Source organism: Styela clava, chromosome 7 (assembly GCF_964204865.1).
Source record: "Styela clava chromosome 7, kaStyClav1.hap1.2, whole genome shotgun sequence".
Taxonomy (NCBI): Eukaryota; Metazoa; Chordata; class Ascidiacea; order Stolidobranchia; family Styelidae; genus Styela; species Styela clava.
Window position 1 is genome coordinate 915,531 of NC_135256.1, and position 14,703 is coordinate 930,233.

Below are 14,703 nucleotides of genomic sequence, written 5' to 3' on the forward strand. Positions count from 1 at the left end.
TCAAATTGACCACATTCTGTAAAATGGCTACCTGGTATGCCTAGAGATCCATAACCTATTAGAACTTGGAAAACCAATGTTTTTGTGACTCAACGTTTTCTTGTTAATAACGGTGTCACATATAAAGACATAAATAACATACAGATATCCCTATTTCGATCCGTTGACAAAACTGCACGCAAAATGGATTTTGGCTAAGTGAGGAAACCCTGAAAAGAGCCTCAAACCGCGTTAGTACAGTCAAGTTCATATTTTGCAACCAGAAATAAAAAAAAATTTCGAGGAATAATAATTGCACAGACTTAAATGAAAGTCGCCGAAAACCAAAGATGGTTATCATGCAGCGACATCCTGTTTCCCCCTTAAACGAGTTAACAGTGAGTGACTCGTAATGTGTGGGTCAGTGTTTAACAGCGATAAAGTTCAACTGGGCTCCAGAGCCTTGTATGTAGCTTGTACGCTCTGCATAGAATCGTTTGGAGTCACATTTTCAAAGGTTCGGGATATCAAGTCATGTATATTTCATTCAAACAGTAAAAAAACAATTACACACAACACTCTAATAACCATCACAGAGACTTAACCGACTCGGAACATAATTTTGGGCAAGTTTTAAAAGCGAGAAAAATTTTATCTCATCTTCATTCATGGCTAGGGCTTCATTCAGCGATTTAGAGCATTGAGAGAAAACAGCTAGGGTTACCATATTTTCGTGACTTCAAAGTGGGACGCCTCTAAAGACAATGACCCCTTAGCTGTGATTTTGTAACTTTACATTTTCCGATTTTACTACATAGGCCTACATTTGAAGCTATCCCGGCTGTCTTCATTGACCATATTGTCATCGAGAATTCATGCGCATATTCTTTGTCCAAATATCGGGTTCAGTTCGAAAAATAGAAAGGAATTGACGTCAACAATAGCGGTACAAATATTTCGAATTTAGACTAATTAGTATTGGTTTTACATGCAATACGTTTGCTAACAATGTTAGCGGGAAACAACGAAACAAACAAAATCACGCATTCACCTTCAGTAAGTAGGCTAGCGTTGCGCTACACAGAAACAACAGTATTGAGAACATGTGCGTGTAGTATGCTGGAGGGCTGAACGCCAAAGCGGGAATTTTGACTGACTTGTCGGAATGGCGGGACATGACGATAAAAAGCGGGACCGTATGGAAAGCCTAAAAATAGCCCACTCCCCGCTTTATCAAACATTCATCCCCGTTATTGTTATCAACGTGCGAAAACGCAAGCCCACGTAAAGCAGAAATTAAATTTCCTTGAATCATAAAATCATTCTTGTCGTATTTATTATCAATTAAGTCAAAGTTTCCTACGAATGCTCCGTGATTTGTATCGAAGTAAAGTAGTTTGAAGTTTGCTCAAATGTCGCGTGTTTATATGGAGTAGAAAGAGTTTTGCTGGAAGAGTTGCAAGCAACGATTAACACGTCAAAAGCTATATGCATATGAAGGGGCTTCCGTAGTATTCGTAACAAGATGGCGCACTAACCCTAACCCCTGGTACACATACTATGGTCAGGTTGTCCGCGGTACGAATACTACGGGAGCGCCTACATATGTATTCTTGTTAAACTACTCCGTCCGATAACAAAATAATCCGCCACAAGACGCACACAGGGCGGCAGTTCAAAAAAGCTCGGCGGAAATTTAAGCTTGTGAGCTCCTCAATGGTTCAACAAAATTATAATGCATAAGATAAACACAAGGGACAGAAATTCAGAAAAAAAACAGGAGAGCAAATGAACCACGTGGATAATCCCAAAGCGCAGAGCTGGATCAACCATTAAACAATGTTAGCACGTGCTTAGGGCACCAAGCAAATGGGGGAACCACAGAAATCTATATAGTTTATCGGTGTTTATTAGAATATTACGAGTTCACCAGACGACTCAAACATCAAAATGTTCGCTTCTTGTTTGTCTTCAAGTATCATATTAACCTTCTTTATTAAAAAGAAACACTGAAACTTATTTACTTGACACGAAATGGGCCTATGAGTCGTTTTCTCAAATTGTGTTTTCTTCCAAGTATTCTCCTTGTTGCTGCACTTTTGATTTGAAAAGAATATTTTTCTCCTCAACAATTGGACCAATGAACTATTTACACTATGTGGCGGTTTCACGATCGCATTTCAACGATCTAGTGGTCAGCAAAGTCGGGAGTTTTTTGAACAGATAGACCAGGCCCAAGGTGGTCCAAACCCTGTCATGCTGATCATTCTGTGCGGCTCATCTAACAATTTCAGCGTATATTTGTATCTAATGGAAGAACGTTTTTGAGATTTTTCAGCTATTCCAACAGTGGTTGGGATCCCGAGATTTAAACCCTTTTTTCTAACGCTTTGAGCCTTTATCCTAGTGAAAACACGCCTCTGTTTTTAAGCGTGAGCCATCTGACAGTAGTGACGAAACGCAGAGCCCAATTAACGCCGCGCAATCCAGTTTTTTTTTTAGCAAGGTCCCGAAATACCAACTTGGACGGACTTGGTTGGTATTTGACGATGGCACTAAGCTTGCTCACGCTGCAAGTTTTTAAATTACTCAAATATGACAATTCGTAATAAAATGAGTGTCACAGGAAAGTTGACTTGACATAAGGAAAACACGGTGGAAACGTATTTCCTTGCCCATCACACAGTGTCTGGTATGAATTCAAGTAATATCTGTCTCGAAAGAATATAATTTGAAGCGACATTAAACGCGAAATGCGGAAAATACAACGTTAATTCTCGGGAAATAACTGAAGGCTTTATATATCTTCTTTAAAAGAACGCCACCCATGCAAGATATTAATAGCCTGATTAGAACGGTAAACTCTCGTTGTTTATTAAATCAAAAGTACGTAAACTCGCGATATTTCGATAACTTTTGTGTTTTCTCCGACTTGCGGTCCGCGAGACCTCCTCTGAAGTTTTTGCGGTCCTTCAACCTAGCAACCTTGAACCACCCTGAGTTAAACTACTAGGTACCGGTAAAACTTCAAACTACAATTGTGACTTGTAGCCTTTGGTATTTCGATTCACGTTGAGACTGGAGGCATGAATCTTTATTGTCACACTCCCTCAGGATTAGAACTCAACTGATATATCGACCCGATATTGCGTGTTGTCCGATATATATATCGGCTATATATACCAGTTAAAAAACCTAAAAATGTTCGTAAAAGTTGTTTTATTTACTGTTGATTGTGATTACGTTTATTGGATAATACACTTATGTGGTTCATTGTTTTTATAATTAAATTACACATGAGGGGGCACCAAAGTCTCCAGTGCTTAGGGCATCAAAGGGGCATAATCCGCCCCTGCCAAAGCGTATATATAATGGGTAATCCCGCCCCGTTCAATACCTTTGGTGAAATATTGAGCTACGTGAGCCTTCTCCCGACAGTTTCCTTTTTGTCCCAAGGCGTTCAAGCATCTACCCTGGTTGGTAGATAGATAGTTTATTCTGAAAACTCCATAACACACGCAAATCAGGAATAGTGAATTCTGGAGAGCAAGCAAAACCTTTAAAATAGTTTAAAACATGAGAAATAACGTGTGCCCGTAATAACGTAACGTCTGAAATCATCGGGTATTCGAAAATGCCCAGTACCAGATGGAATAGCACATTCGTCAAGGTCGAGCGTCTAACCGAAATGCAGTGGACTGTAATGGTACTAAGTGCCATATTGTTTCAACGCAATTCTGACATAGGACTCTTTTTTGTAGTGAGTTATTGATGAAAACGTGTTTGTTATTGTGTGTGAACGATCAGCAATCAATGCCTGAGTTATGTAATCTATGTTTTCAGTGATTCATGTGTCGGGAGGACCTAATACAATAAGAAAGTTACATACAATTATATATCTTCCAAGTATTCGATTCGATTCTGAAATCATCGGGTATTCGAAAATGCCCAGCCCTATCAGGACCAGATGGAATAGCACATTCGTCATGGTCGAGCGTCTCACTGAAATGCAGTGGACTGTAATGGCCATACTGAGTGACGAGAATATGGCGAAACCGAGTGCTGTCCAAACTATTGCTCCAAAAGCCAGTGACTGAGAGATCATGCGCAGCTTTCTCTTGTTTTAAAACCATTTGCTCAAGTCATCAATTTTTGAGGTGAAGAACAACACGCTTTAATTTCTGTAATAAACCTAAATAGCAGATTTCTATTTTTTTATGATTTTATGACTCCCTCAAAAATGACGCTGCTCGCGATTTACCGATGATGCATTAGATGTGTCACGGAAAGCCACTGCCCTTGATATTAAACCAGGGGTCGGCAACCTTTTGTCGCTCGCGGGCCAAAATTAAAGTCATTGGCGGGCCGCACATATTTTTAGAAAGTTAAAAATCGAATGGATGACCGATGAATCACACTTTTCACACAGATCAGAAGTTAAATTTCAAGCAGCGCGCGAAGACTGACCATTTCAATATTTTTTGCGTCATCAAACCATTTGCACTTAGCATCAACTTTTCTGCGTTTTGTTGTTTGTCTAAATTATAATTAAATTATAAGCTCATTAAACGAGTAATTGTGAATTATATACTTGTTACGTTATATTATAATTTAGTCTACACGTAAATTCTTTTGCCTAAAGAATATAATCGACAAAACAGCTATAATTTGTTACTATAATTCAGTGAAGCGTCGCGGGACGGATTATATTGCTCCGCGGCCGTAGGTTGCCGACCCCTGTCTTAAACCCTTGAGGTTTAAAGCAATGGAGGTAAATGTTGCTGAAAAGGTACTCTCGAAGTATGTGAACCAAGATAGCGAACACTGAAACATAGTATGTTACCAGGTTAGGGTTAGGCCATAATTTTATTCCAATTTTCCTTAATTTAGTCATATTTCGAGTTCGGAGACCGGCCAAGCGACTCCTGTGATATATGTACCTGAAATTATTGCCTAACCCTAACCTGGTACACATACCACGTTCCGCCATCTTGATTCACATAAGTACTACATGAGTACCAAAAAAAAAAAAATATCGATGTCACTCTAATCCAGTAATTCCCAACAGCTGTGTCGTGGCACATTAGTGTGCCGCGAAGAGATTTAATTTGTGAATTTATTCCAAGTGATTACAATTTCCAATAGACAGACGAGAGTTAGCATATCGACCCCAGACGCGCATTTCAATTTAAAACTCGGAAAGAAGACGAGAGTAAACTAAGCTGCTCAGCTATTTAATCATATTGTAAATATAAGTCAAGCACTAAAAACGCTTTTTCACATTGGGCGATTTGGTTCGCCAACCAAAAACACCGCGCCGTGTATCGCTAAGTAACAACAAGATAGTAAAAGTTTTTCAGCATACAATCAAAGGTAATCTTACGCTTGGGACTGTCTGAAAAGGTTCCTTATATTAGACAACGTCTTTGAGATAGCCAGATGAATGTCACTGTCAACATCAAGACGGTTTCTATATTTTCTTTCGATCAGAATACCAGATTCGCATATATATATAAGTTGTGGCAAATTGAACTAGCAGTGAAGAAGCCTTTTTGCTAAGTAGTGGGTGGGAATCTGATATGCCATTTCATAGCTGCATCCAAGAGCGGGCTTTTTTCGGGATCGCTTTTCCTCCGATAGAAACTCGAACTTGGCCAATGTTGCTTTCTTGTCAATCTAACTTATTTGGCAACCAAGAAACCGATGTCAACGTCTTTCACCTGGGGATGATTTTTGTCACGGGGTTTTGGAGTTTATATGGACATAATGAATCATTGCCCAATACATACTTTGGTAAAGTCAAAGCCAACGTAACTGTCGTTCTATTTTCGAATTTTGGGCAATAGGAATTTACAAATGGCTTTTTGCGTCTATAATACGATAGCGAAGGTTATCTCGCAGTCTATTGAAACTGCCTACCGGCGAACTATTTTGATTGGAAGATTTCAAATTTCATTATGATCAAACAATTCACGCAGAAGCGATTGCAAATATTCAGGCGATGAAACTGCAGTGAACGCCTAAACGGAGATTTTTATCTCCGCGAGAGTCTTGCTACGCCACTGTGTCACTTCACTACTCAGTGGCGTAGCATCCACCCCCACAACCCCCGCGGTCGCGGGGGGGGGGGGGCACGGCGCAAAGGGGCCCCAAGCGATTAGAATTTTAAAATTTAAGCCGAAAAACCAAAAGCTGCATTGCAAAACCAGTAATGCACATCTTATTTATAATGTTTATGTTAGTTCTGCTCAAATCGTTTTGTTACGTAACAATGCCAGGGAGTCGTCGATTTTCGGCGTCTTGTGGTTTGATCAGAGCCATTATATAACGGCTCTGGTTTGATCGCACCGGCACCGGCTGTCAGAATGATGTCGAAAGCAAAACCTCTCAGTGGCGCACAGAAACGCAGAAAAAGGGCAGAAGAGAAAGCACGCATGAAAAAAATTAAAGTGACCAAGATAAACGGCAAATTTTAGGTTACCATTGCTTTTTAAAAGCGACATGTTATGCTTTTCGACGATAAAGCGTTGTTTTAGCTTATGTCCGAGTTTTTAGGGTCATTTCCACGAAATATTTTTGTGTGGGAAGGGGGGGGGGGGGGGGGGGGGGGGGGGACGAGAGTCTTGCTACGCCACTGTGTCACTTCACCACTCATATATATATATATCCAGTTCCCAAGCCACTTTGCTTGGACATGGAACCCGCGTGACGCTAAACCGATCCCTTGGATTTCGCAGAATCACGCCACGGCTCTTGCTAAAGAGCGGAAAGGACAAATTTGAATCGAGTCGTATTTGCGTATTGTTTCAATTCTTTGTTTTGCATCTATTGCATCAACACCGTTTCATATAATATTATTAGCTTAAAATTGCCAAAGTAAATTTACAAACGGTGACGAAAAAGATCAAAGCCGGCACAAGCGATTAAAATCTCGAATTCACTCCTTATTGGCGTGCCTTTAATATATTTCACAGATACGAACGCATTGTTCTCCCAGGAATATAAAGACAAACTTCGACATTGGCAATAAAGGCGTAACGTGGGACGGCGAGCTAACACGAAGCGCGTGATTGGCGGTGCGAATGAAGACCACGTATTACCCGCTGCGTATCTTTAACAATAATGGGAGGTGCTCCGAAGGCACTCTCGTGCAACGTTCCCTCCAAGCTGCGCGGCCGGGCAACTGGCAGAGAATGTCCGCGCAGTGCTTTCGTTCTGCCGCGCACTGCATAAGTATTAAAATGTTGTGTTCTTTTCTATTTTTACGCGCAGACCTTTTTTTGGAGCTCACATGGACTTCGATTCCGCGCAACTAAGCAAGCTCTTAGACTGAGGGAACGTTGCTCTCGTGCACCTTATTATTGTAAGAAAACAGTTATAATATCGTAACTATTAACCATTTGGCTTTATGAGTATAAAATGTTTAGTTCATGTTTTTGTGATAGGTGTGCCGCGAATATTTGAAAAACTCAATAGTGTGCTGCGATATAAAAAAGGTTGGGAAACACTGCTCTAATCGTTGATAAACAAAAATTGATCATTGAATTATTCCTGAAAAAATTCATGCATAGTGACTTTTGGTCGACTTCCGGCGCCTCAGATTCGAAAAAATTTCGCCCCCCTAATCCTGTGTTATTTCCCCCCAGTAGACAATAATCAGAATTTTTTATTCACATTTTTTAACAGTCGAATCTTAGTTTTATCCCTCCTTAAAGTGCCAACTTGAATAAAATTCAAATCCTGTGTTACTTTCCCTAGTAGACAAAAAAACAGGCTTGATTTACATTTGCAACAGTTATAAGCTTATGCATATGGCCACGTTCTGTGCGAAAAGTGCCAATTAACCCTGCATATAACTTATCCTGTTACACTTCCCCAGTAGACAAAAAACAGACTTTCTTACATTTTCAACAGTCAAATCTCAGGTATATCCACCATACAACACAGTACACATTGGATTAGTAAACATTGGAATCATAAAACACATCCTTGCATTGGTGGGAATGACTGAATAAGCCATAGACAAAGAGTTATCGATTGTATTTTGGTTTAATTTGTAGCGAATATTTGGCACAAATGGTGGATTTTGAACAAGAAGTTCGGCAAAAAAAATTAGTTATAGGTTCTGGGTTAGGTTTTACCTAATAATTTACCCAAGACTTGATTCAGATCTGAATTCTGTAAAGTCCCAAAGCAAATTCTGTGAGAAACAAGGAATTCAAGAATATAGAGATACCTAAATGATATAGCCAGAGAGTTATCGGTTGTATTTGGGTTTTGAAGTAAATATTTGGCACAAATTGTGGATTTTATAAGAATTTGGTGTGAAGTTCTGCAAAAAATAGAAAAGTTATAGATTCACTTAATAATTTACCCAAGAATTGATTCAAATCCAAATTCTGTAAAGTCCCAAAGTAAATTCTGTGAGAAACAAAGATTTCAAGAATATAGATATACCTAAAGTTTGACATTGTAGCCAAAAAGTCATGCATTGAGTTTTATAAATCGTAGCAGAGATTCGACAGATAATCACAATTTGGTGGAAATGGCCAAATGTACGTTTAAGTTAGTCAAACTTGTGGCATAGACTTAAATCACAATTTGGTTTAAATTTGAGATAAGACAGAGTTCCGAATTGAAACTTGCTTGTAGGCAGCATTTAAAAATTTGGCCAAATTTGGAATTTTAAAAAATTTAAATAATGATTGAAATGAATTCAATTAGGTTCTTTAGAAAATTGTTTGATATTCATTTGCAGAGAATACAATACGCATTTTCAGACCCTGATTAAAATCTGACTTTTTTAGTTTTCGAAACGATTACGATTAATGTTGAATCTATGAAATTAAAATTTATTTGAGGTAAATTAACTGCTTCACTCTGACCATGCAGTATATTGAGAAAATTGATTCGTTTTGAATATTTTTTTTAAATTATTCGCAGAATTTTAGAATTCGTAACAATTTGGACATGGGCAATCAAACATTTCCACCAATGCTTTCATTTCATAAAACATCTCAAAACATAAAACGACCAATCAAAACATACAAAATATTCAAAAACAGTCACATGAGGGCAGCATTCATTCATTTTGAATCATCTAAATAAGGAGGGAGAAGTCCAGTATTTGAAAATTTACACTAAAATTGCAATCAATGGAAAATAGTAACATCACAATACTTCAACTGTATACCAGACACTTCAAAAACACAATACACATGTAATGTTCATAGCATTAGCTTTTTCTGATTGAAATTTTAACTAAAAATGGAAATTCTGGAGAAACTTGCAGATAATGAAAAACAGTTTCGAGTCACACACAGTCTAGTTGGAACATTTGCAAACTATTCTTCACAGCATCAAAATATGAACTTTCAAAATGGCACTGGCAAATCAGACAGCAAACTAATATATACAGAGAATAAAGTATAGATGCACAAACTAGAGCCATGCATTTTTATACTTTTTTAGGGATGGGGTATTCATTATTTATCCTTGAAGGGGAGGAAAGGTGATAAGGCAGCTTTCTTTGTCTTATATCAAACTATAGGCTTTTGTTCTATTGCCAGGTAGAATAGAAGACTTTCGAATTGATCAACTTGTTGAGAGTCGAATAAGCATAAAGGTTGTTACAACAAACAGAGAGAAAACTGGGGAACATAAATTGCGACAAATTTCAAATCTTAGAGACAGCTAGGATAGTGCATTTAAACCAATTTTGGGATCTGTGGAAGCAGTCAGATTTCCATATCACCCCAGGAAAGAGAAAAGCTACAAAAAAAAGGTCTTATCACAGCCTCTTCTAGATCGGATACGAGAATGGATAACAGGTTTATTGCTTCATAAGCATGGACTTCAGCCTAGGAATATTGTTCACTGAAAAGGGATATCAGTTATAACTGGATCAGTTAGGTGACACACAGTTGGAACATTTGTACACAAAGCAGTGGAAACATCACATCATGAAAATATGAACTTTCAAAAAGGCAGTGACAAATCAGAGAATAGAGGAAAACCAATATTTACAAAGAATAATCATATAATTTGAAGCCTAGAATTATGACTTTACAATGGCATAAGAAAAGCACCACACTTCAGTACATTTGTAAAGGGCAAACCAATATATACAAAGTACTAGTCGTAAAGTTTGCGATTTGTCTTGAAAATTGTAAAATCAAGGGTTTTGACCAATGGGGTATAGGACGAAAACATGCATTGTTAGTTTAATTTTATCATCTAGGTAGGCAATATTAGCACAAAATCTTGGGAAGCTTTAACAGATCGATTACTTGCATATCTGGTTGGTTATGACTTTGGTATTCTCATACATAAAAAAGAAGAATGAAGTTTAAACAATTCCAAATAAACTTGCCAAAAGCTGACATGCAGAATAAAATATCAAAATTTCATAAGTTGGATGAGAATAACGGGCACATAATTTGTTTCTAAGCTTTAACAGAGATATTAAATCATTACGACTCATTTCCATATTGAAATAAAGTTGATTAATTTTTATCAATGAAAGAAAGACTTGGCAAAAGCCTGTTTTAATAGTCTGATAAGCAAGGAAAAAGTTCCAACAGGGAATGGCAGAAAAATGCTAAATCTGATAGTTTATATACATCAAGATCTAGAATGTTAATAAGAATGAAAAGGGTGATGAAAGATAGTCCAATCCTCAACTGCTAATAGTACAATTAGAAATTACAACCCTGGTTAAAGAATTTTTAAATTAATACACAGTCATTCTTGTCACATATAGAGGAGTTTGAATTAGTAAATGCAGAAAAGTTTGAGCAGCGATTTGATTGGTTGCTAAATTTTATAATTTTCAGAAATGAAGGTTTTTTACACTGGGAGACTCAAAAATGATCAATGATCAAAGTGTCGGAATTTTAATATTACATCCTGTATCACTTTCTGGGTCAAATTGTCAAATTCATGTTTGTATCAACAGCAAAAAGTCATTTTATCACTCATCAAAAAAAGTTTCAAAAAGTCTGTGCTTTTATAAAGTGTACTGAGTAGTAGCTGGTTGTGCTGTAAACTGGAATTCACCGTTCACCGCTCCTGGTGCGAGTTCTTCATGCTCCTGGTCTTCTTCGGCGAAGAATCGGTCAATGATATGTAACGCCATCGAGTAGACGGTTTCGTTCTCATGCTGTTGTAATTTTTCGATCTTGTCGATGCCTTCGCACTCTTCGATAACGTCACAAAGCTCATCTCGTTTGTTCATTTTTTCAGCAGTTATGAGCAGATTCGAAATTCCGTCAAGACAAACGTGGAGTATTTTTGTCTCTTTGGAAGCCAGCATTCCGCAGAGACCTGGAACGGCTCCAAGATTCATCAAATAGTAAAGTTGTTCCAAGGACGCACCAGACGTGAAGTTTGTGACGGTCCAGCAAGCTTCTTTTTGAGTTTTATAGTCACCGTGTGAGAGCAACTCAACGATTCGTGGCATATTGTTTGCGTCAATCACTGCTTGAATTTGGATTTGAGTACCAGCTGTGATGTTGCTCAATGTCCAAGCAGCCTCCTTCTGTATTGTCTGCTTTTCGTGGTGCAAAAGCTGTGAAAAGACTCGAAGCACTCCCAAGTCTATAACAAGTTGGGTTTGTTGGTCAGTGCCTGTGACGATGTTTCCGAGGGTTCGCAGGACTGGTGTGATGACAAGAACATCTTGAATACTTGATAGGATATGCACGAGTGTCTCGACAACGCCGGTCTTAATGACGAGTTCGATTCGTTCGTTTGGTCCGTCCGTGATGTAGCTGAGTGCCCAGCAAGCGTCTGTTCGAACTTGCTTATCGACGCAATTAACAAGCTTGACGATCGTTGGTAGAAGTTGAACGACATACGGAAGAGAAGTGTGTGGATTTTTGTTTCGACAAAGATTTGAAATCGTCCACGTGAGATTTTGTAAAAAGGAAACTTGTGCATCGTCTTTCACGAGAGCGATGAGTGGTTTCACAATACCTTTATCAAGAAGATAGTCACGCATCGGCGCTCCGTCACCAGCGATATTGCCAAGCGCCCAAACTGCTTGTTCAACGACATTCATGGCAGAATGAGAAAGCATTTCAATGAGGTTTGGGACGGCACCTCCATGGACTACAGCACAAGTTTGCTCACTATTTCCCGATGCAATGTTTGTCAGGGCCCAGGCAGCTTCAAATTGCATCTGTGGATTGTCATCCCATTTCAGGAATGTTACAAGCTTCGGAATAATGTTAGCTTCTATCATTTTGTTAATAGGTGGATGCCGCTCACGAGACAAAATTTTTCTGGCATTTTGGGTGCAAAGAAACTGTTTCTCTTTGTCAGAATCACAGAAAATGCCTTGCACAATTTCCTCAAAATTCATGGATATTCCGGTCGATGTAGAATATTCACTGTTGATCTCTTTCAGTGGGCTTGTGTTCAAGTCTTCCAGAACGATATTTCGACGCTTCAGAAGTTGTTCAGCGCGATGATGTTTTCGAATTTGAACCGCCCCTTCTCTTCGCTTATTTTTCAGATGATCCATCGTTTTCCCGGTGTTTTTATAACTACGTAAAGATGCACTCGACGACATTTTTGCTGATAAGTTTTCTCCAATGAAACTCGAAAAATAATAATAATATAGCTTTGAAAAACGTCCGCACAGCACAAACAAATCAACCAAAATGAATCGAAATCACCGCGTTTCCTCGCTGGCAAATATCAACCAATCAGAAGACTTGAAGAAATTGTCATACATCAGTGTTGGCCGGAGTTGAGAATTGTATATCCTGAAATACACAATTTTTGTCATAGTTTGTTATCTTTTATAATTTTTATTAATTTTATAAATTTATATAGGACGAGTGAATGATTTATTTTAATCAGAAAGAAAATGACTGTACAACTGAATATAAGAACGAACATAATTTATTTTGGTATTGATTAGAGCAGGAATGGCGAACCTTTTTTTACCAAATGGGTCAAAAATTATATGAAAATAGGGCTGTGGTCGTAGGTCATATATACTTAATCGCTGTTCGCGTCATTGAAAAACTTGCTTTCTTTTCCGCAAGTTTATAAACCTCAGTTGTATTGTGTACTTTTGAGCTTTGCACACTCACACCAAAACTGAGGCGTTTTTACAAAAATTATGTGCACTGATTCTTATCAATATATATTACCAAAACATTTATTATATTATGGCTAATGATTTCATGGTTTCAAGACTCCAAGAGAATTATTACCACTGTTATTTGAGATTTTTTAAGTCGCTAATTTAAGCTCATAAATTTTATTTTAAAACGCAATTCATGCGGAAAAAATGAACTGATAACATCTTGGTTTTCGTATGCCCACCCAGAAATTCTGATGCACTTCCAGTGTATGCACACTCGTATAAAGGCACTGTAGCAGGACATTCAAAGGGAGACGCTGTAGAAAAACCAGAACCAGAATTAGTTTTCGGTCTCTTTTCACCATAAAATTCATTTTTCGAGAACCAGCGGGCTAGACCGATAAATAAAAGCTGTCACTAATATCTAACAATGTCTTGAAAAATCTCTCATACTTACTTCGCTGTCGAAGTTATCCAAGGTATGTATACAAGCGCGCATTTTCATCCACCTCGGTTGGTTCATTTGGCAAAAAAGATTATTGATAGCAAGCCAGGAAGTTTTAGTGAATTGTTTAAACATAATCGTTACGTAGCATTGTGTTTTTTGTCCTTATTCTGATAAATTTATTGTGGGACGAATTAATCAACTTCTCCACGGGATCCATATCTACAAATTTTGTGAACTCCATAACTCTAACATCAAGAACGTTCGCTGACTATTCCAACATTGCAAGAACGACTTCAAGCAAAACACTTGGATTTCACCGACAATCATGCAGTGGCGTAACTACCCATTGGATATTGTGGATAAATTCATGGGCGCACGATGCTGGAGGGCGGCAAAATGCGGCAAAACGTTTCAAATGAACAAAGGCAGTCACATTAATTTATTCCCAGAGAGACTCGGACTTAAAGGACCTAATTTAACACCAAAACTAAAAAATTGTGACTCATTATGGGGTATCTGTGACGGCATAATGATGCTCGTGCTGTCGAAGTCATAATAGAATGTTGGTTGTAACTTGTAAGCGTAAGCTATTGCATTGTTCGGTCAATTTAGCTTTGGTAGTTTAAAAGTTTTCAGTTCATTTCACTTTCTCGAGAAGACAGGAAGGGACCGTGAGGTCATCGAGTCCGTACTGGAGTGCAACGCAGAATAAAAGATATTAATTCTTAGGCCTTGTTTATCTCATGTGAAAACCACCAACTTAACCTTGCAGGAGTTCACGCAGTGGGATCTTCAGAAGTTTCTGTAACCTTTTGGCTGTTGTTGAAAATATTTATTCCTTTTTTTCTGCTTCTTCTTAAGTACCGTATGTGTCAGATGTGGTAAAACGAGTGATTGACACACGATGGAGTGCGCATTACGAAGCTGTGAAAGCGCTTCCGCAATATTTCATTGATGTGGTGGGTGCATTAAACAAACTTTGTGATCAAAATGAAAACATTGATACACGAAGACAAGCGCGCGGAATCTTGGATGCGATTCAGCGTTTTTCCTTCGTTTTTTCCACAATTTTGGTTGGAAGTCCTAAGAGAATCTCATGACACTCAAAAATATTTAAAGCGAAAAGGTCTGTCTGTAGAAAAATGTACCCACAAGATTTTATAGAAGCATTCATAGAAAT

At 38.2% G+C, this 14,703-nt stretch overlaps 1 pseudogene; it reads right to left on the reverse strand.

The window, feature by feature from the left end:
* Positions 1 to 7,874: 7,874 nt before the first annotated feature.
* Positions 7,875 to 12,668, reverse strand: LOC120330805 (importin subunit alpha-1 pseudogene; annotated as a pseudogene).
* Between the last annotated feature and the right edge of the window lie 2,035 nt (positions 12,669 to 14,703).